Here is a 23,876-nt window from a genome sequence, read left to right as displayed (position 1 = left end):
CCCAGTGTGTCACCGGACACGAGGGCAGGTATTTCCCCCAGGTGTGATGTCAGGCAGGCTTGGATCCACTTCCCAATTTTGCTTCAGGGCTGGCTCCCGTGGGGCACTGACCACAGGGCGGTCTGGGGTCATTTTCTTCCTGTTAACCCACTTACACTACAGCCCTTTCTCCCCCACACACAACCTGGAGGGCAGGGACCCATCGTTTCTCTGGCGCCCAACTCCTCGCTGAATGCCAGCAGCTCCGCTGACAGACCGGTGGGGATCCCAGGAGAGCGCTGAGGACCCAGTCACTGACCTTGGCACTGCAGGCCAGAGCCTTGATGGTCAGACCAAGCTGGGGGCCAGGCAGGCAGCAAGGCATGGAGGACAGAACACCGAGTCAGCACCCAGGGCTCTGGCTGGGGTCCTCTGTGTGCTGAGCGGCCATGGCCAAGTCTGTCCCCTCCCTGGACCTCATCCACCCCGTCCACCCACACAAAGTCACACAGCTCCCTCGGAATGTTCCCAGAGATCAGACCAGGATCGCGGCGAACGCGTGTCCCTTCCTCTTACTTCCCCGTTCCCCACGTACCTAGCCATCAGCCACAGCAGGCCAGCAAGGCCGGCCGGCACTCCCACACCCAGCATCTGTTCATCTCCAGGTCGGCTTGGGATGTTACCTTCCTCCATTTGGAACCGTCACTAGAAACAGGTGTGAACAGGAATGGGCCCCTGAGCAGGCCTGAGAGGAAGGCTCGCCTCCTCCCAAGCATGCCTCCTCCGCAGGAGAGAAACCACACGACGCTTGGCTCCAACGTAAACAAACCAGCTTCCAGAGAAGAGGAGGCAGACGCGATCGTGAGATTTCCAAACTTCCCAGCCAACTGCCTCTACTTGCCCCACGAAGGTGAGCATCGAGGTGGGGCAAATACCAGGGCAAAGAAAGGCGTGGGAGGCAGTGGAAGACCTGAAGGTGTGTGCAGGTTCTGGGAGCAGAGGGCGCAAAAGTGACTTTTCTTCTCTCTTGTGCACACTTTGACACCAGGGCCTACGCCCGGCCCCCAGGAAGGCAGCCAAGAAACCAGGGAGATATGGGTATAGGGATCTGTGGCAGTCACCTAATCTGGTGTCAATTTAAGGATTAAGAGTTTAAGGGTGGAGCCTAGGCTGTCAATCTGGAGATAGCCAATGAGACTTCTGTGTGGGCATGGGCTTCTCCTGAGAATTCTGGGAAATCTGGTACTTCTTTTTTGGAGGTGGAAGACATCTCTCTCTCTCTCTCTCTCTCTCTCTCTCTCTCTCTCTCTCTCTCTCTCTCTCTCTGCCACTCCCTGGGAGACACTGCAGAAGACAAGCCACATGGACACAATCAGATCTCAGAAGCCGGAGAAGCCACAGAGAGACCTCTGCCAGCACTGAGATGCTTACAACACACTGGACCCACAGACTTTTTACCCACTGACCGGTGATCACCCTGCATTTGGCCTCATTGCATGTGTTTTGTGAGTCTGAAGAGGACTTAATAGATTGATATCAGATATATGGGCTAATATCGGACTTGATCTGGGCTGGGATGTTTTCTCAATGTTCAATTGCTCTTGTATATAAATCTCTTTCTTATACACATATATGCATGTCCAATGGATTTATTTCTCTAGTCTACCTAGACTAACACAGGATACTTCTCCTCCAGTTAGAGACAGAGCCCCCCAGCACTCTACCTTCTGCATCCCCAAAGCCTCCCATCCAGGCTGGGTTCTACCATGGGCACCTCCACCCGGAGACCGATGCCCTTCCCAACCGTGGAACTGAGGGGTTCAGCTTGTGGCCGCTGGCATTAAGATCACCTTGGCCTGAACCTTGGCTCCTGCACTTGACTGCCAGTATGAGCCTGGGGACATTCACACCTTACCCAGTGTCCTCCCTAGCACTCCATCTATGGTATGAAACAATGTAAGTCAAATGTAGAGTAACCAGTGTTGGGCTAGGGCCAGTTGTCTTCCCTAGCCCCAGCCAGGACACGGAAGGACGGGAGAGATGAACTCCAGGAAGAGACAGGAGGAAGGGATTACGTGGTCAAGGAACCCCGAACATGGCCATATCCTAACTGTGGGAATGGAGACAGGACTATGGGGATTAAGTGAAAGAAAGAACGCAGTGTTGGGGAACTCAAGACAGAAAGCATCAAAACAAAGGAGATCGGGGCGACTTCAGGCAAGACCTGTCACTGATGGGACCGGATGACTCTGAGTTCCTCCCACACCCTGCCAATGTCTCCCCTCCGTCCCGTTCATCCTGGGAAGGCCTGGGATTGCTTGAAGATGGCCCGAGAGCTCGGGATGCGGAGGAGGTGATTCCCAAACACGGTGTCCTCTCCCTGCCAAAAAGGCAAACTCGGAGCCCACCTCGCACCCTCAGAGACCCGGATCCAGAGTCAGCAACAAAGGAATGATCTGCACATGCACACAGCATTTGTGCCACCTGGCTCCCGGCTCCCAGCACTTCCATGGCCACTGCCATCTGGACAGTGGGGGAGAGAAGTCCAGGAAGGGCTATTCCTAGCGAGGAGATTCTGAGAACCACGCTGTAAGGTGATCCGGGCTCAGCCCTGGGTGGCAGGAGGTGAGCCAGCTCAAGATCAGGTAACATAGGAAAGCTGTTCCGCTCCATCTGGCCAGTAGATCTGAACCCCTACTAGGTACAGACACATGTGAATAAGGAAGACCCCAAAAGAATCGATGCATTTGAACTAAGGTGTTGGCAAAGAATATTGAAAGTACCATGGACTGCCAAAGGAACAAACAAACTTGAAAGAAGTACAACCAGAATGCTCCTTAGACGCAAGGATGCTGAGACTCTATCTCAAACACTTTAGACATGTTCTCAGGAGAGACCCGTCCCTGGAAAAGACCATGATGCTCAGTAAAGTGGAGGGACAGTGAAAAAGAGGACGACCCACAACAAGGTGGTTGGACACAGTGGACGCAACAATGGGCTCAAACAGAAGGACAATTCGGAGGATGGCACAGGACCGGGCAATGTGTGGGTTCTGGTGTACACAAGGTCGCTGAGTCGGTCACAAGAACAGCACTGAGGTGCAGAGGTTGTGGGGGCTGCAGAAGAGAGCAAGCCCTCCAGTGAGAAACACCTGGCATTCAAGTACCATATTCTTTGCTACAAACGGTGGTTGGGCATTGCACTGTGTGGCACGGTGTTATATTGTACTGTGCCTTACTATGATTGGACAGTGTCATCTTCAGTTAACTCTTCAAGTGCCCAGTGCCCCAAAGCAGCTGTCCAATACCTTTCTCGGGACTCCTAATTTGTTCAAGAGGGTTTAATCTTCATCTAACCTTGAGAGGAGGAGACTCGTAGATTTGGGCCAGTCCACTGTTCCTGCTGCGATGGGACTATGGGAAATGGGTTCAGCATCCCTGAGATGTCCCTGGTGGTCCAGGCCCTGCCTACATCACCAGGATGCCAGGTGGCCATCAGCATCCTTCACTTGAGTTCATACACCTTCCCCGGCCAGCATTCCCTGGAGCTGTCCCCTGTGTTGGGGACATGGGTCTGAGCTAACTTCCTGCCGGCCAACCACAGACTATGATGCTAGAAGAGTCCCCCCTGAGAGCCCTGAAGCAGTGTAGTGACCCCCAGCCAGAATCAAGCCACTATGTTTCCTTAGGAAACATTTTAGGGGGCTGGCGACCAATCTAGCCATTGGAACTTCGAGGGACCCCTCTTAATTTGAACTTTGGGAGCCCTGGTGGCAAAGCAGTTATCCATTAGGCTGTTAACTGCAAGATCAGCAGTTCAAAACCACCAGTCCCTATAGGGTGAAAGACAGGCTTTCTACTCCCAAAAAGAGTTACAATTTCCAAAACACACGCGCAGTGCTACCCTCTCACTAGGAGTCGGAATTGACTCAATAGCAGTGAATTTGGCGTGGTTCTGGTTATTTTGAATTTAGCGGACCACGTACGACTGCCTGTTTCTAACTCGAAGGCCATGGAAATTAATCCTTCTCCCAGCCATCAGACCCATATACAGGGTGACCCAGCTCAACCTACCCCCTTGTCCTAAACAAGGAATGTCCACCCGCTGATATCGCTGGTTACGGAGGACTTTCTATGTAGTGATGGGCTGAGCCAAGGTGATGTACAGACTCTGAATAGATTCAGGGCAGGCTGGCATCGTTTGTAAATACCCTAGCGTCTACTTGAACGGGATTATATCACAGGGTGAGATAACCTTGCCATTCTCAATACGCCTCATCCCATAAACCACACTCCCTCCCTCCACCTCTTAGCAAGCTCCCCGTGTCCTGCCCTTAGTCCAACGCAATGTCTCCAGACCCGTCCTTCTAAATCCAATTCAAACATCACCCCCATCACTGCCCTGGAAGAAGTAAAGCCAACCACCCTAAGCTCTCTCGACAGTCTACCCAAGTGAAAGTCCAAGCGGACATGAACTTGTGCCTGGCAAGAGCTCGTTAAGGCATCTTTAAATGAATCGATGGATGAATTCTCCTCCCGGAGGTCATCGCAGTTTGTGCCCTGCAGTATGGCATGGTCTTTTCTGGGCACAACTCACCTACACCATCTGGAGGAGGCTTTGATGTAAGGCTCTGTCTTGTAGCTCTCACGGGCCCTCCTACTGGGCCTTGGGCAAATGAATTAGAAGTTATTCTTGTAAACAGAAAGCCTGGCTCAACTTCCTTCCTTTGTGAGTTACTAGCTCTCAGCCTCTGAGCAATTCACTTAATCCCTCCAAGCCTCAGCTTCCCGCCGGTGACACTGACATGACATCGCCAGCCTCCCAGGGTGCTCCCGAGGTCTGGCTAAAATCATTGTTGTGGATGTCTTTTGTAAACTCTAAAGAGCTTTTACAAATGTTAGCTGTCATTCTCAAGCATTTTGTAGCTGGTGCTTCTACCAGTCACTGTGGTTGCAGAATAAATTACCCCCTAAATTCAGTGTCTTAAAACAATAACATTTATTTTGTTCACCCACCCACAGTTGGGCAGAACTCAGCAGGGCCCTTTCAGCTCTGCTCCAGTCAGGCGGCTCCCAGGCTGGGCCTGGAATCACTCACAGGTCTGGCAGCCGACGTTGGCTATCCGCTAAGATCGTCGGTCGAGAGGCCGTGGGTTGCAGTGCCCACCTGTGATCGCGCCATGTGGCCTGGGCTTCCTCACAAAATGGCAACTGGATTCCAAGAGAATTCGGAAAAGTCATGTTTCCTTTGTTGACCTCATAACACATCGCTTCCGGCATGTTGCCGTCTATTCTATGAGTGAAACAGTGGCTCCGCTCCAAGGAGACAGGTGATAGACTCCACCTCTCGGTGGGACGCAGCAAGGCTCTGGGAGACATTGCTGGTTGAAGATATCGCCTGGTCCATTTTTGGAAAATCCTCTCTGCCATCGTACTTGATAAATGAACTTTTTCCCCCCTGCCTTGTAGCATCACTTGGGTTTTCCAATACCTTCCCTTCAGACATACTCACACTAGCACCTTCCCTGGCTTCCTGTCTAAACCAAAATCTACCTGCCCCCATCCCAGGCTGAAGTGGATAAGCTCCTTTTGCAAAGGAGACGACGAGACATCACAGACTATGAGATCAGCCAACCTCTTCACAGATGACCAGTGGCACTGGCGACTTTGGTTGCAGAGACTGGGAAGGTGACCTGGGCGATTCTGCCAAGTCTCTCGAGACCACTAAATGGTCAGACGGGGCTCTTGCAGGAAACATCCAAAGACATGAGCCCTCTTTCCCAAAACCATGTTATTTTCCACACATCCCTTCTGATTCATCTGCATTTGCTCCCTGACTCATATGGGTCTGTGATGTCCTTAATTACATCCTGCAATCATGATGAAATGTCAGCCTCGTTCCTGATTTTTTCATGATGTCCCTGCTGGCCAGGAGGTTCTAGTATGCACAATGGAGCTCAAGAGGTCACCACTGGGGTAGCCCACTCCCCATTACGGTTCCTCTCACATCCACGCACATGAGCACAAACACACATAACTCACTGAATTCCTTCCCCCAGACTGCCATCACAAGCCACCGCAAGGTGGATGGCTGCAAAGAACAGACGGGTCAGATCCCAGAGTTTGGAGGTGAACGTGTGTATCACTGTGTCACTGGGCCAGACTCCCTCTGACGTCTTCCGGAAAGACCTTACCTGGTCTCTCCCAGTTTCTGGTAGCCCGAAGGGTTCCTTGGCCTGTAGATGCTCCATCACTCGGCCATCCTGCCTCTTTGGTGACTGTCCTCACCTTTGATAAGGACCCCACTGGGATAAGGACCCAGCATACTCCAGTAGAACCTCGTGTTAAGAGCATCTTCAAGCTTGGGAGTTCAAGGACCCTCTTTCCACATGTGGTAACATTCGGAGGTAAGGACTTCAATATGTCATCTTGGGCAGGGACGGGGTGGGGGGCACACCTCAAACCACGGCACACACTCACATGCACACGCACACGCAGGAACTCACTCTGATGCCTTCTCCTTGCCTCAGGATACAGCGCAAACAAACTCCGTCACCTGGTTCATGAAGGACTCCCTGCCTGGATCTCCAGCTTCATCGCTTCCCACACGCCCTTGGTGGTAAGACAGGCAGGGTTTCCTCAAATGGTTCTTGCTCTCTTCCGATCACCGCCTTTGTGCCTGCTGTTTCCTCTCCCCAGAACATCCTCTCCTTTAGCCTTAACCTTCAGTTCTCTGGTTAGAAAGCACCTTTCAGGGAAGCGGTTTTGTGCTATTGGTTTGACATCTTCCTTGCCCCCTGCACTTCCCTGCTAACCCTCTGCTGATGCTATGGTGGTTCCTTGACTCAGACTTGTGGACTCTCTCCCGCTGACTATAAACTCCATGAAGACAGGATTTATGCCTGGCTTCATCACCTAGCATATCCCAGGTATATCAGTATGCTGGGCACACAGAGGGGATTCTGAATGAAATTACGGGAGGAGGGCTGTCACTCCTAAGAAAGGAGCAATAATGCCTCTCAGCTTTGAGGGCCCTCCTCATGCTTCAGCCATGCCCAGCAAGGTCCCAACAATGACAGTGAAGCAATGGATGGCAGAGGATGGGGGTGGGGGGGACAGGGGGGAGGGAAGAGCCACCTGGAGACAAGGAGGGGGAAGACAACAAGAGCAGGAGGAGACCTGTTGTGCCCAGGGCATCAAACTGGGGTGCTGGAGACCCTGAGGTGCAGCCCAGAATGGGAGAGAGTCCTTAAAGGCACACAATTGACAAGGCATTTCTCAGAGGGTCAATTTTACTTGATGTTATGTTAGTCCAAATTATTTCTATATTAAAAGATCATTATTGTGATGTTGACGGAAAACTAACACATGGGTTTTTAAGGAAACAAGCCCTCAAAGACACATTCCAGGTGTGGGTGGGGTGGGCTTGGGCTTTGTGCTGCCTTCCCCCCACCCCACCCCCCGCCCCCTCCTGCTGGGAGGAACACCACTAGTCTTGTTCTTGTGCCTTGAGGCTCTTTGGACCAAGTCTCTGAAAAGCCCTGAGAAGAGGAATCTCTAAGGCCCTCAAGGGCCAGCTATTTGTCAAAGGTAGAATTAAGAGAGGCAATTTTACTGTCAGACCTTATGTCATGTTCCTGGAAAAGCCCAGGACCGCAGTGTACCCTTCTGAAGGCTGGTTCCAACGAGGACTTCTTCTGTGAGGGGCACATGCCGAGACCCAACGGAGCACTCGCTCCTGGAAGGCATGGCTGGGAGACAAATTCAAGAAGTAGAAGGAGCTTCCAGTTCCATTGACCAAGACGACAGAAAACAAGCCAACACTTCCTTGACCTTGAGGATCCTGCCCCACAGTCCGTTCATTGAGATGCCCCCTCTAACGTCTTCATTGAGAAGTCACCAACAGCTACTAACTAGAAGGCACGCGGGTCCCTGGGGGGTGAAAGCGATTAACGTGCTTGCTGCTAACTGAAAGGTTCATGGTTCAAGTCCAGCCAGAGGAGACTCAAAAATAAAATGCCTGACAGTCAACATCTGTAAAACCAGCCATCGAAGACCCTACAGAGCACATTTCTACTCTGAAAGACCAGGGGCTACTCAGGATTAAATTACAGGGCTGGCAAAGAAGGTTGAAAGTACCACGGACTGCCAAAAGAGCAACAGATTTGTCTTAGAATAAGTGTAGACGCGAGGATGGCGAAATTTCACCTCACTTCTCATGGACGTGGCATGGGGAGAGACCAAGCCCTGGAGAAGGACACCACGCTCGGTAAAGCAGAAGGCGGTGAGCAGGGGAGGACCTTTCATGAGCTCGATTGACACCGTGGCTGCAACAGCAGGCTCAAGCATGACAACAGTTGTAAGGGGGTCGCAGGACTGGGCCACGTCTTGTTCTGTTGTGCATTGGGCCGCGCTTGAGGCCAGATCTGACTCGACAGCGCCTATCAGCAAGTGTAAGTAGAAATCAATTTCAGCAGCAGCTCTTTGGTTTATTTGGTTTGCAGGACATGGCAATGGTTTGCTTGGCTGCCTCTCCTTCTGGACTTGGAGCTCCTTAAGGGCAGGGGTGTCTCTTCTGTGTTCCCCCATCATTTGGCACCAGGCCTGACTCTCAGGAGGTGCTCCGTAAATGTTTGTAAAACTCCCTTCAGCCACTTTTCTGTTGTCCCAACCCCAGGGAGGAGGTTATATCAGACAGGGTAAGATATGACAAAATAATATTAATTTATAAATTATCAAGGGTTCAATAGGGAGTGGGGAGAGAGGGGGCAAAATGAGGAGCTGATATCAAGGGCTCAAGTAGAAAGCAAATGTTTTGAGAATGATGATGGCAACAAATGTGAAAATGTGCTTGACACATGGATGTATGCATGGATTGTGCTAAGAATTGTACGAGTCCCCAATAAAATGATTTTTTTTAAAGTTTGTAAAACTAACTACTATGCGGTTATGGAGTTAGCATGTGCAGTGTCATCTCTAAGTGGGGCAAGAGTTAGAGGAATCTGAGGTGCCCTTATGAAATACTTTCTTCTTCGGAAACCATCTATTAAAATCAAATCGCACACTCCTCCCCCCCACCAACCCCCCCCCACCCCCCACACACCAGGGTGAAATACGAAGGGTGTGCAACAGAACAGCAAGACAAGCAAAGTAACGAAGTCCATGAGGAATCCTGAAAATAGATGTCAGACTCGGAGGGCAGGGCTTCACACCTCATCAGACTCCATCAGAAAACCTCCGTAAGTCAGCAGACAGACCTGAAACTATTTGTAGGCCCTTTTTATCTTCTGCTTCTTCTTTCCAGACTATCTATGTAAGATAGGCAAGATAAACAATCCTGAAGAGAAAACAAGAGGACTGACAGTTCCTGGGGGACAGGAGAGGGGGAGGTAGCAGAAAGGGAGTGGGGAGCCAACAAACACAAGAACAAGGGAACAACACGAGACCTGAAACCAATGGTGAGGAGGGCGTAGTATGCCTGGTGGGGTTCGATCATGGACAGTGTAGCCAAGAGGAATCACTGAGAGCCGAATGAAGGTTGAACGTGATAGTGGGACAGGAGGAAAGCAAAAGGAAATAGGGAAATTACTAGGGGCCAAAAGACATTTATAGAGTGTGTTAGGCGGGCTTCTCTAGAGAAACAAAACCAGGACACTTATGATTATATATCTAGATAAGAGGATGGCTTTATACATCATGAAGGAATATAACACCTAATTAGTGCACACATCAGTACAGAGGGATCAGCTCAACTTACTTCCATGGAACAGTTAATATACAGGAAGTCCTTTAACTCATGAAGGCTGCTGGGTCCAAGGTCAGGGAAGCAGACAGCTGAGTCTTCCCTCAGGCGATACAGGCAGAATCCACGCACGGGCAGCAAAAGCGGGGTGGGTCACTAACAGTCAGCTAGTCAGGAGCTCATCAAAGCAGGCCCTGATGGGATATCGAACTCAAACAATACAAGACAACAGGATCCACCAGCCTCAAGCTCAAGTGATGTGCACACCAGCAGTGTGGTGAAGCAGGTCTCAAAGAAACCCAGGCTCTCGCAGCATGGTCCATGGGTTGCCTTGTCCCACAGGTAGCATCGCTCACAAGTGGAGGCAGACAACTAGCTAAAGCAACTGCAGGCTGGTCCAATCACCAGAGAGCCCAATCTCTTTGCCACCCAATCAAACTGTGACCTGATTAATCCAACATGTTCCTATTGGCCAGGTTGGTACAATAAACTTGCCTATCACATAGAGGTATAAATATAGACATATATGTAAATAAATTCATATATAATGATAGGGATATAGGCCTATAGACATATATTTATGAGTTAAGTATTAAGGAAACAACAGACTTTGGGCCTCTACTCAAGTCCTCCCTCAACACAAGAACACTTTGTTCTAATAGCCTGGCCTTCTGAGACGTTCACCTTCCCAACACTATCACTGAAGACATAAGCAAATGTGGTAAAGAAAGCTGATGGTGCCCAGCTATCAAAAGATACAGCATCTGGGGTCTTAAAGACTTGAAGGTCAACAAGCAGCCATCTAGCAGGGAAGCAACAAAGCCCACATGGAAGAAGCGCACCAGCCTACGTGATCTCGAGGTGTCGACAGGATCAGGTATCAGGCATCAAAGAGCCAGAACAAACAAACATATTGATGAAAACGAGGGAGGTTGGAGTGGAAACCCGAAGTCCATCTGCAGACAATTGGACATCCCTCACAGAAGGGTCACTAGGAAAGGATGAGTCAGCCAGGGTGCAATAGAGCACCAACAAAACATACCACATTCCTCTAGTGCTTTAATGCTTCCTACCTCCCCACAATCATGACCCCAGGTCTGCTGTACAAACCCAGCTAGCCCAGAGCATGTACATTGGTACAGACGAGAGCTCTCAACACGTGGAATCTAGGACAGATGAACCTCTTAGGAACAGTAATGGGAGTAGCAATACCATGAGGATAGGGGGAAGGAGAGGGTAGAAGGGAGAGAAAGAGGGAACCGATCGCGATGATCAAAGTATCACCCCCACCCCCACCCCAAGGGGGACGAACAGCAGAAACACGGGTGAAGGGAAACCGCAAAAGGTATAAGATATGAAAATAATAATCATTTGTCATTTATCAAGGGTTCACGAGGGAGGGAGGGAAAAAAAGAGGAGCTGTTACCAAAGTCTCAAGTAGAAAGAAAATGTTTTGAACATGATGATGGCCACATATGTACAAATGTGCTGGGTACAATTGATGTATGGGTTGCTATAAGAGCTGTAAGAGCCCCCAATAAAACGATTTATTAAAAAAAATCTCATCGCAGAGACTCTTTGGAGTTGTTTCAAAGGAAGCATTAAGGAGACACAGACGGGTGTGGACGACGCTATGCTGAGTGAAGTCAGTCAAACACAAAAGCAAATATTCAGTGAGACCACTGTTATTAAAAAGTTTTAGGATCGCGGTTATCATACCAAAAGAAACAGACTTTGGTACTTGCCGGGAGTGGGGGAGGGGCATGGGAGGGGGCAGGGAAGAGGCCCTGCAGGGCAGAGGGTAGACAGCTGTCAACTTGGTGCAGGAGAAGACAATACCTGGGGAAGGGGAAATGGCAACGATGGCGTGCAGGGCAAGTTAATGGGAGAGTTGGTAAATTGTAAAAATTGTAGAGTGTAAAAATAATGCTCTGATAGGCAAGCCCCCACCTAACCCACACGAAGACGGTGTTTTAAAAGAGATGAGCTCACTGCCAGAGTCCCTTCTGATTCCGGCTCTTTGCAGAGCAGAGACCACGCCTTCCTCGTCTTTGTCCCTCGTGGCCTCCAGTGTGCCCAGCACTACCAGCCCCTGACCCAGCCCATTGACATTGAGTCGGTGCCAACCCAAAGGACCCTTGATAGGGTTTCCTCGACTCCCAGTCATTCCAGCTCCAGCGCACAGCTCCTGGGTTTGAACCTCTGACCTGGAGAGGTTAGCATTCCGATGCTTCCCCCACAGTGCTACCAGGGTTCCTGGTACCTACACTCACTACATGCGGATTAAATGTCAGCAGACTCACGGATGAATCCCTGCAGAGGAATCCCTAAGGTGAGAGACATGAAGTCAGGCCCGCCCCCATTGGGCTGAGGAGCCAGGGAAGGTTCTGAGTACCCAAAGTGCCGCAGCCTGTCACAAGGACGAACGCAGCTTGCTTGGGAAGAAGCATGGCCAGGGCATTCCTTAGAAGCAAGGATGGAGAGGCTTCGTCTCAACCACGGGCTCACACAGAACAATGGTAGGCAGCGCTGTGTTCTACGGTAGACAGGATGGCTGTGAACTGGAGCCCCCTCTGTGGCACCCATCAGCAACAAAGACACTAGGGATGCATATGCTGAGGGAAAGAGACTGGGCGAAAGCCCCACCCACCCAATAGGTTGCTCCGCCTCACCTCAGCCAGAATGTGTCCAATCAAGACCCAGAACGACACATACTTCTTCCAGGGAAACTTCCCTGAGTAGCCCTACCCCATCTTTTGAAAGCCCATCACTTTGCAGATCATGGAAACAGGTTCCCAGGCTCAGAATAACTTTGTCAAGGTCACCAAGATAGAGGTTGAGCTTGGGCATAGAGTGCTTGACCTGCAACCCTCTCCCCTAAGGCCACCTGCATTCCAGCACACGACTTTGCTGGGGGCCATCCTCGGTTTCCTCCATCCTCGGGTTCCTCCATCCTCGGGTTGCTGCCTTTCTCTCCCAGCCATTCACTCAGCAGAAGCCCAAGCCTGGACCACTGTAGACCTCAGAGAGCTGAAAGACGGGCCAGGTAATGTCGTTATATTGGCACTAGACGGACTAGGCTTACCCTGGTCCTGCCCCTGTTGTCTGTGATGCAGGCTTCTGGGCTAATGCAGCACCCCGTGGTCTGGGCACCCATGTTTGCCTTTCGAGAAGCAGGGTGGCCATTTGGAGTCTTCAGAGAAAGGGGATATCCTATCCCATCAGAGCATTGGGGGTTTCAGCCAGTGTCTGGTTGCTGCCTGTGTGAGCGTCAGCCCCCAGCTAGGAAAGCCGCCTCCCCACCCTGGAATAAGATAGAGCCACAGATTCCTCCCACTGGAATTCTACCCCCCCCCCCCAACTCCAGGCCCCCTGTGGCTACCACTCAAGCATTCTGGGGCTTACCACATTTCAGCATCTTTGTCTGTTCTCCTCACCCAAATTTACCCCCGCGTGTGAATTCTTTAGGGTCACACGCTGAATGTAATCATCTTTGTATCTGTAGCACAGAGCTCAATGCCAGCGCGCAGATGCTCAATAAATGATCAATGAATAAAATTACAATTACTAAACTCAGTCAGAGCCAAGGCAGTGAGAATGTGCTTGTATTTATTAAATCTGGCACCACACGTCGGGGATATAAAAGGACACAAGAGAGACTGGACCCCTGCATTGCAGAGCAGAGCTGGGAAAATCCGCTAGGGTTTTGGTCTGCCCATGCCCGGGGATAGCGCCTAAGGATGGACACAGTCCGTGTTTCCGACAAAGACAACCATTCACTTGGTTCCGCCCACGGCAACCCCATGAATATCAGAGTAGAATTGCTAGCCGAAGGGTTTTCAGCAGCTGATTTTACAGCAGTGGATCTCGCCAGGACTTTCTTCTGAGGCCCCTCTGGGCGGGCTCGAACTGCCAACCTTTCCATTATTGGCTAAGTGTGTTCAGTGTTTGCTCTACCCAGGGCTAGAAGGTTCAAAACAAACAAACAAACAAAACCCAAACTTACTGCCATCGAGTTGATGCCAATTCATAGCACCCCGTATAAGGGTGGGGTAGCTCTTTACCAGAGCAGAAAAACCTCGTCTTTCTCCTGAGGAGCGGTTGGTGGTTTCAAACTGTGGACCTTGAGGTTAGCAGCCCAACCTGTAACAGCTTCTGCCACATGGTTCAAGCAGGAATAGAAATCCAACCAGCATTTTCATTGACAAGCCACGTGAGTAGCTCAAGGCCGCACAGGAAGGTGTCTTCCCTGTAGCCAACCTACACTCGTCCTTCCAGAAATTCAGGGACCTTTCCCTGACAGATGCCCCTGCGGCCAGCAGAGAGCCCTGCCTGGCCACAGCAAGCCAGCTGAGGGTCAGAGTGGATCCAGACAACAGCCCTGAGAAATCAAATGGCACCCCCACCCCCCAAAAGTCTGAGCCCTTGAGAGAAGGCCTAAGTCAGGCAGCGGGCTTCTCTGTTCAAGTGTGTTCAGGGGGCAGTGTCAACCTCATCTGGAGCTCCTCCTCATTGCTCCCCCAACCCCCATCTCTAAACTAAAAACAACACCTCTGGCCTGGGACTAACCTGAACCTGACCACACATACACACACACACACACACACACACACACACACACACACTCCACACCCCCTTGTAGCCTCTAGCTACCTTCCTCTTTTTAAAAATAAAATAACCTCCCAGCAAGCATGTTCCTGGGGGTGCCTGCCCCAGCTCAATCCAGTAAATGCCTCCTCTGGGTCCACATTTCAAAGCGGAGCCGGGGGAGTGCCGGTGATTTCTGGGTGCCCCCCAGATCACTCCGGAGCTCTGCTGATCGATGGCTTGTTTTGATTTCCTCCTTTGAACTCTTCCCATCCCGCCCCAGCGGCAGACAGAGATACTGAATTAAGCGACAGACAAGTTGGAGACAATGAGTGCCAGGGCCTCCGCCCCCCCCTCCCTCCCACTCACCCCCTCTCTTTCCCTCCCCAAAATCTGCAGACATCTGCTAGCTGGAGCCCAGCGCTGGAGTCATAAAGAGGCGCTGGCAGGAGAGTGATGTACAACCCTGGCCCTCCCAAGAGACTGGCGTGCACCTCCTCCGGAGAGGCACTCACCCCGCGGACAGAGGGACGGAGCCCTTTGCCTCCCGCCACTCAGCGGAGGTGCCTGGGCCACGCCAAGGACTTAACCAGATTATAATGGATGCGCTGTGACAGCGCTGCGCCCCTAATTAGAACAAGTCGCACAGACTTATTGTCTCCCTGGTTTCCTCTGTTCCATTTCTCGCACTCTCTCTCTCTGCTCGGGACACATGGGTCCCATTAAACATGTGAGTATTTAATGTGGTTCCCTGAAATTACTTCTCGAGTTTTCGAGTTCCTCTTAGAATTGGATTTTACTCTTTGGACTGTGGTTTTGATTTGGGCTTCGTACATTTCGTAGTCGCTCATTCTCTCCACCTAGTGGAGACGGGGGTCACCACCGAGGGTGCCCGGCCGGCGTCCAGACAGCTCCAGCCATGGTGGCACCCAGTCTCTGTGTTTCATAGTTTATACCGAAAAGTACGGAGCCTGCTGGTGGCGCGGCTAAGGGCTGCCTGCAGACGCAACGGGGGGCAGGTGCAAACCCATCCAGCCGCTGCTGCCCGAGAGAAAAGACCTCGTGATCTGGTCCCATAAATGTTACCGTCGGGCAAAGCCTGTGGGGACTTGCAACTGACTCCATGTCACCCCAAAGAGCATACCCAGATGGTAAGGTTGTGCCCTCAAGCGAATCCAACTCACAGCGACCCTGCAGGGCCCTGTAGAACCGCCCACGGGATCTCTGGAAAGGTCTGTCATCTTTCCAGGAGCAGGTCCCCTCGCCAGTCCCACCCCCATGCTCTGCCCCCCCCCTCACCGCTGAGAGACTGGAGGGGGGCTTGTCTCCAGGAGGGGGTTGGAACTAACAACCTTTGGGTTAGTAGTAGACACTTTTCCATACGGGTTCCATTACCCAAAGGTCGAACCTTGGCGCATCATTGACGGCAGGTGATCATATGCCTCAACTTCTGCAAAATCCCCATTCTGCGCGAAGAAGAGTAACGCCCTCCATCGAAGGAAGGAAGAAAACTCTGCACGTTTTCGTCCAGAAATTGGCAACCAGGGCAGAAACCAAAAGCCTCGGGCAGTTCTGGAGACTGGAATTCCACCTTCCAGGAGCCCTTGAAGGTCGGACTCTTCCCCTGTGGGTCCAGACGGAGAAGTTCAGGGATGTATGGACCCCAAACCAGATAAGCATCTACAGGGGAAGCACTGAGCAGATCTCAGGGGAAGATAATCAGCCACAGAGGCTGGCTGGCTCCGCCAGGTCTGTGTTCTCCGGGCAAGGTGATCGGACTACATTGTGTGAAGCCCTTGGGTTGGAAGGGCTCTCGAGGTCCTCTGTGCCCTTGCCACCCCGTGCCAGTCAGCCCTGTACCACACGCCTCGGATGTTCACCGCGCCTCTCCACCGACAAAAGCAACCAGCTCCCGAGGCAGCCTGTCACATCTGAGAGCTGCTCTGTAGTCTGTTAGGGAATGAAGGCGGGAGCGGGCCAGAGAATCCACTTGTGTGGCCTCAACAAAAGCACACTATTCACTCGACAAATATTTACCAGGTAATGAATGTTCTAGGCCCTGGCGTTCCTGGCAAGTCGATTCAGACTCGGGGCAACCCGTGTGGGTCAGAGGAGAGCCGTGCTCCCTAGGACTGCGGTGACTGAGTTCTGGAAAGTAGATGACCAGGGCTTTCTCAGGAGCCACTAGAGGTACAATCGGACCTCCAGCCTTTTCAAGAGCAGCCCTCCACTGTCCGGTGGGTCATCCAGGACGTTGAACCTGTTCGCCCACCAGAAACTTCTAGGATCCTTCGACCTCTCCTCGCGTCACGTAATTTCTGGAACTTCCTGCATCTTACCCAGCTCCTCTTTGAGCACACACTAATGCCCCTTTCAAAATCTGGTACCCAACGATGGAACATGATCTCCTAGGACGTCATCTGACCAGAAAATAATGAGACCATGCCTTCCCAAGAGAATGGATTGCTATTAAATCCTCGAATGTTCTGTTGCATTGTTAACAATCACATCACACTGTTCGCTTCCTCTGGGCTGGTGGTCATTTAAAAGCCTCAGATAGTTTTCACATGATTTCCTGCCAAGGCAAACTCTCCCCTGCTCTGTGTGTTTGCCGTTTGTTTTTTGCATGTAAATACCAGGCGTTGTGTTGAGGCCTGTTGAGCTGTATCTTAATGTTTTTGACCCAGCATTCTAACCTGTCAGGATCATGCTGGATCTCCTTCTGCCACCTCTGGTATTCACCCTCTTCCCAGATGTGTGACATCGACACCTTGGATCAATATGCCTCCGGGGTTTTCATAAAGTGAGGCCTCAGACTGGATCAATAATAGAGCCCATGGCTCTCGGCAAGGAGCCACCCTGAAAGTTGACATCCATTGTCACAAGTTGGGCACAGTCCCTTCAAGAAGTGAGGAGATGGGACACGGACCAGCTTTCTAGATACACCGCCCATGTGACTTCTTTGGACCCTCCCTCTGTCTGCCCACCTGCTTCTAGCTTTGTGGTCCTCCCTCCTGAAGCCCACCTCTCTGCATCCCCCTTTCAAGGGTCTCTGATGATCAGTCTTTATAGTCCCGCCCACATCCTGTATCCATTTGATCCTCTCATGCTCTCAGAAGGTCCCTGAGTGATAGGCCCTGGGTTGCCTGGCTCTCGTCCCGCCCGTTCCTGGCTGACTCCTCAACAAGTCAGACTTTTGTTCCTAGCCCAGTCTCTAGCCTAGGCCAATGTGTGCTCTCTCTTCCCACCATCCCGACTGAGTCCAGCCTCTAGTCTGTAACTCCCATCCAATACTCAAGACTTTGGGGATTTAGCTGTTTAAACAGCTGCAAATCCCTAAAATCACTTCTCTCCTCCAACCTGCATCTCACCATCTTAGCCACAAGGGAAACCATGAGATAAAATGTCCACCCTCAGCATAAGACCTTTAATGCTGATGTCATATGCCACGCACCTGATTCATAAACTCAGGAGTAACCTTATCAAAAGAGGAAATGGAAATAATGACAGAAAATATCCCCAGTCTAACAAAGGAGATGAATCTACCAACGCAAAGAACTCAAATAGCCCCAAACTGGATAAGCCCAGAGAGCTCTACACGAAGAACACCATAGCTAAGTTCTCAGAAATTAAAGGTGAAGGGAAATAAGTAGTCACATCCTAAGGAACCCCAATAAGATTCACTGTCCATTTTTCCTCAGAAGCATTGGGGGCCAGAAGGCAAAGGAAGGGTCTGTTTAAAGCGCTGAAAGGAAGATCACAGTCAATCAAGAACACTATCGCGGCTGAAACCGTCCTTCAAGAATGTTTAGATTAAAACATTCCCAGACAAACAGAAGCTGAGCGAGTTCATAGCCACTAGCCCAACCCTACAAAAATATTAATGGGAGTTCTGTAAATGGAAGGAAAAGATACTAGAGAGTAATTCAGAGCCACACAGAAAAAGAAAGGGCCCTAATACAGGGAATTGCACACACAAGTAAGGGCAAGTAATAAAGTGTTCATGCGTGATCCCTCTAAATGTTTTGGCATTCATGCTTTTAGTAGCAAATGTATAAATGGCAAGCATAGATTTATGTTACGGTACATGGAATATGAAGATGTGATTAGTGTAACAACAAAGGAGGAGAGAGGAATGGCATAGCCATGGAATTTCTTGTATCTTACTAAAATTGATATCAACTTACCCTACAATGTTATAAACACAAGCTCTGGCATATAATATTCATGGCAACTAGTTAGAAAATATATTAAACACACACAATAAAAATATTATTATTACAACAAAATGGCAGAAGTAAGTCACTTCTTATCGGTAATTACAGTAGATGTCAATGGACTAAGTGCTCCAAACAAAGGTGCAGAATGGATTTTTATTTTTTAAAGAAGAAAGAAAGGATGATAACAATCATAAATATATATACTCACCCAACATTGGGGAATATCAATATATGAATCAAGCACTGAAGGAAGTGACAAGAGAAATAAACAATACTACACTCATAGTTGGAGACTTCAGTACACCCTTTCAGTGCTGCACAGTCATCTAGCAAAAAGAACAACAAGGAAATAGAGGGTCTGAGTGAAACCACATATCCAACAAGAATCTAGTAACCAAAATATAGATAAAACATCAACAACTTATTAACAAAGACCAACAACGCAGCCATAAAATGGAAGGGGCTTAAATGTACATGTCACCAAAGGGGATACTCGTCTGGCCATCCAACATGAAAAGAGAGTCAGCATGGTTAACAATCAGAAAGATGCCAATCAAAAGGTACAAGGAGATCTCACAATCAGAGGAGCCTGGCAATGCCATGGTTAAAGAACTCAGCTGTCAACCAAAGGTCAATGCTACCAACCCTCTAGTTGCCCCACAGGAAAACTAGAATCCATATCCTTTGTCGAAGGGAATGCAAATTCGTATAGCCATTGTGGAAAACAGTAAGGCAATCCCTCAGACACTGAGATGATACGGCCATTGTTGTTCTTAGATGCTGTGGTCCTTACATCATCTGTTGTCGACTTGAGACGATTAAGAGTGAAGGGATGGACTCTAGCCTGTCAACCACTTGCAGCTTGATGACCTCATTTGGAGTTAAGGAGATAATAGCTCGCTTAAGGGAGATTTCCACTCCCTTCGAGACATTACTGCTGACAAAACACCTGGAGCTACACTAGAGTCCTGGAGCTGGAGGAGCCACGTGGAGACCCCTGCCAGTGTGGAGATGCTTCCACTGCCTTGGACCCACAAGATTTTCCACCCACAGGCCTGTGACCTTCCTGCATACAGTGTCATTACATGTGTTGCGTGAGTCTCTAGAGGAATCCATGGGTGAATATCAGACTTACGGGTAATATTGCACTCACGGACTTGATTCTGGACTGAGCGGGGATGTGGTATGGGTGCATAATTGCTTCTTGATATAAGAATCTCTCTTATACACATGAGTGTCTATGAATTTGTTTCTCTAGTCAACCCGACTAACACACATGCCACCAAGTTGGTGCTAGCTCATAGCAAGCCAATGGACACCTCATAGCCCTGTACCATCCTCACAATTATGGACTAGAGTCCATTGTTGCAGTCTCTATGCCAATCCATCTCCTTGAAAGGCTCCCTCTTCTTCACTGACCCTCTACTTTACAAGAATGATGTCCTTCTCCAGGGACTGGTCCCCTTGGTAGCATGCCCAAATTATGTAAGGCATCATCTGACCATGGTCTCTTCCAGGGAGCATTCAGGATGAACTTCCTCCAAAAGAGACTATTTCGTTTTCTAGCAGTGTATGACATATTTTATATTTTTCACCCCCACCACATTTCAAATGTTTCTACTTTTTATCATCTTCCTTATTCACTGCCCAGTTTTCACATACGTTTAAACTACCATGGCACGAGTCAGGTCCACCTCAGTCTTCAATGTGCTATCTTTGCTATTAATATTTCAGAGCACTCTTCTGAAGATTTACCCTCTGGGAAAAAAAATCTTGTGATTTTGCTTGGCTGCTGCTTCCAAGGACACTGACTATGGATCCAAATAAAATTAAATCCTTGAAAACTTCAGTCTTTTCTGTGTTTATCATGAAGCTGCTTATTGGTCCAGTGATGAGTATTTTTGCTTAGTTTGACATCTAATCCCTACTGACAGCTGTAGTCTGGGATCTTCATCAGTAGGAGCTGAGAGTCCTTTTGGCTTCCAGCAAATAAAGTGTGTCATCTGCACATCCCAGACTGTTAATGAGTCTTGCTCTAATTCTGTTGTCACATTTGTCTTCATACAATCCAATTTCCTGGATTACGTGCTCAGCACACAGAGTGACCATCGATGGTGAGAGGATACAGAATGTTCCTGATTTGAAGAAAAAAACCTAACTCCCTGCTACCAAGTCAATGCTGATCCCTTATGACCCTATAGGACTGGGTAGAACATCCCCTGGGAGTTTTCAACGCTGTAACTCTTTTTTCCATATATGTATACTTTATTTCTACATATATATTTCTTTTTAAAATCATTTTATTATGGGCTCATACAACTCTTATCACAATTCATACATCCATCAATTGTGTAAAGCACATTTGTACATTCATTGCCCTCATCATTCTCAAAACATTTGCTTAAGCCCCTGGCATCAGGTCCTCATTTTTTCCCCTCCCTCCCTGCTCCCACCTCCTTCATGAAACCTTGATAATTTACAAATTATTATTTTGTCATATCTTGCCCTGTCCGACGTCTCCCTTCACCCACTTTTCTGTTGTCCATCCCCCAGCAAGGAGGTCACATGTAGATCCTTGAAATCGGTTCCCCTTTCCAACCCATCCTCCCAGTATCGCCACTCACACCACTTGTCCTGAAGGAATCATCTGCCCTGGATTCCCTATGTTTCCAGTTCCTATCTGTACCAGTGTACATGCTCAGGTCTAGCCAGACTTGCAAGGTAGAATTGGGATCATGATAGTGTGTGTGTGTGTGTGTGTGTGTGTGTGTGTGTGTGTGTATGGGGGGTGGGGGGGGTGGGAGGATGCATTTAGGAACTAGAGGAAAGTTGTATTATTCATCATTGCTACATCGCACCCTGACTGGCTCATCTCCTCCCCGAGACCCTTCTGTAAGGGAATCTCCAGTGGCCTACAAATGGGCTTTGGGTCTCCACTCATCACTACTCCCTTCATTCACTATGGTAAGATTTTTTGTTCTGATGATGCCCAATACCTGATCCCTTCAAAACCTCATGATCGCACAGGCTGGTGTGCTTCTTCCATGTGGGCTTTGTTGCTTCTGAGCTAGATGGCTGCATGTTTACCTTCAATCCTTTAAGACCCCAGATGCTATATCTTTTGATAGCCTGGCACCATCAGCTTTCTTCACCACATTTGCTTACTCACCCGCATTGTCTTCAGCGGTTGTGTTGGGAGGTTGAGCATCATAGAATGCCAATTTAATAGAAGAAAGTATTCTTGCATTCAGGGAGTACTTGAGTGGAGGCCCAATGTCCTTCTGCTACCTTAATCCTAAACCTATAAATATACGCACATAGATCTATTTCCCCAGCTGTAACTCTTTATGGGGGTAGAAAGACCCATCTTTCTCCCAAGGAGTGACTGGTGGTTTTAACCCGCTGACTTTGTGGTTAACAGCCCAATGCGTAAGCACTAAACCACCAGGGGACCTTTCTGATTTTAAACCATTAACCAAGGCTTCTTCCTGATTTTAAGCCCTACACTGCTCAAAAGCAGTTAGAACGACTGCTTAGTTCATGTCCAGGGCCACATGAGCACACTAAAGTGTCCTGGAATTCCTATTCTTCTCAGTGCCATAGTTTGTGATGACCCACAGTTTTACCATCTAAATCTATAGTTATCTACAGTTTGTTATAATCCACACAGTCTCATGCCTCTTCATAGTCAATAAAGCATAAACATCTTTCTTTGCTTTCAGCCAAGATCCACCTGACATTAGCAATGATATATCCTACATGTAACCATTTTTGAATTGCCTTCAGCGAAATTTTACTTGCATGTGATATTAATTATATTTTTCAGTCATTTCTACCTTCTTTTGGGACCCTTTCTTTGAACTAGGTCCATAGATAGATCTTCGCCACTCTGTTGGCCAGGTTGCTGTCTTCCCTATTTCTTGACATAGAAAGCGAGCCCTGGCCCAGCAATTCTAACCCTAGGTATGTGCCCAAAAGGCCTGAGAATAGAGATACAAAATGAGTCTGGAACACCAGCGTTCACTATACAACTACTCATTAGAGTAAAAAAGTGGAAACAACCTAAATGCCCATCAACAGAAGAATGCATAAAGCGTGGTTCATACATGTAATGGAAGACCACACGGCCAGTAGGGAGTCTGGGCACATGCTACTGTATGGACGGTGTTTGGAAACATTATGCTGAACACCATGAGCCAATCACAAAAGGGCAAAGAGTGTATGGCCTCACTTGGGTAAAAAGACAAGAAAGGGCAAATGTACACAGACCAATGTTTATTGGTGGTCCCCAGCGATGGAAGAAAGGGGGAAAATTGAGTCTAACAGTGATGGAAAAGTCTCATTGCTTGAAGGCAGAGTCACACAGCTGATTATTGTAAGTCCTCTCAGTAAACTACATACCTCTAAAAAACGGAATTGGCGAAAGCTGTCTATTAGACATTTGCAACAATGATAATGAGAAGGGTCAGTGATAAAGATTGCTTCTGTACAACCAAAGACCTCCTGGAATTCGGTTCCCTGATTTGGAGGAGAAGGGGCATGGTTTCATGGGACATCAGATGAACTAGCCTAATCATGAGTTTCATGCATCTAGTCTACCTCCTAGCTCATGACATAGTGCCTAAGGCCTTCAGCGCTTTCAAGCGGCCATCCAAACACGTCAGTCTCTATCTGCCTGGCGCCACAAAGAGAGAGTCAGAAACAGGAAGAGGATATGGAACACGGAGTTCATTGCCTTCATGAACAACTGCCTCCTTCACCATGAGACAAGAAGGAACAGATAGTGTCTAGTTATCATGACTTAGCATTTTGGTCAAAGATTTTTGTAGAAGATTCCTAATCAAAAGGGGACAAATGCAGAACAGAATGTCAAAATCTCATGGACTGTAGATTTCCTGGAGCCGGGGAGAGTGGATGGACCCCTGAAGCTTCTGCCCGGAGATCATCTTTAAACATTAAACCCAAACTATCCCAAGAGTCGTCTCAAGGCCAAGCAGCACTTGAGCTTAGCAAGTGGCAAAGCTCCGCCGTGACGATGACTCTCTCTGAGGAGCTGTCTGTAATGGATCAAACTGAGAGCAGCAACTCAGGAGATTGGAGCAAGGCAGTGAGTTCGAGGGAGGACCAAACACTCAGAAAAGAAGGGTGAAAACGCACACGCAGAAACAGTTGAATTGGTGTGTGATGTGCTGTAGATCTTCTCACCAGCAATAACACAAATAAACTTTAGGATTAAGAAAAGAGGAAATGAGGTTAGTTTGGAATAATTCGCACTGGGTGAAGTCATTTTGTTCTCAGCTGACCACCGCATTCCTTCCTAAATGCTCACCCACCATCTGCTTCCTAATC

Source organism: Tenrec ecaudatus, chromosome 10 (genome assembly GCF_050624435.1).
Source record: "Tenrec ecaudatus isolate mTenEca1 chromosome 10, mTenEca1.hap1, whole genome shotgun sequence".
Lineage (NCBI taxonomy): Eukaryota > Metazoa > Chordata > Mammalia > Afrosoricida > Tenrecidae > Tenrec > Tenrec ecaudatus.
The sequence above is the reverse complement of the archived record's forward strand: the minus strand, read 5'-3'. Positions refer to the sequence as shown.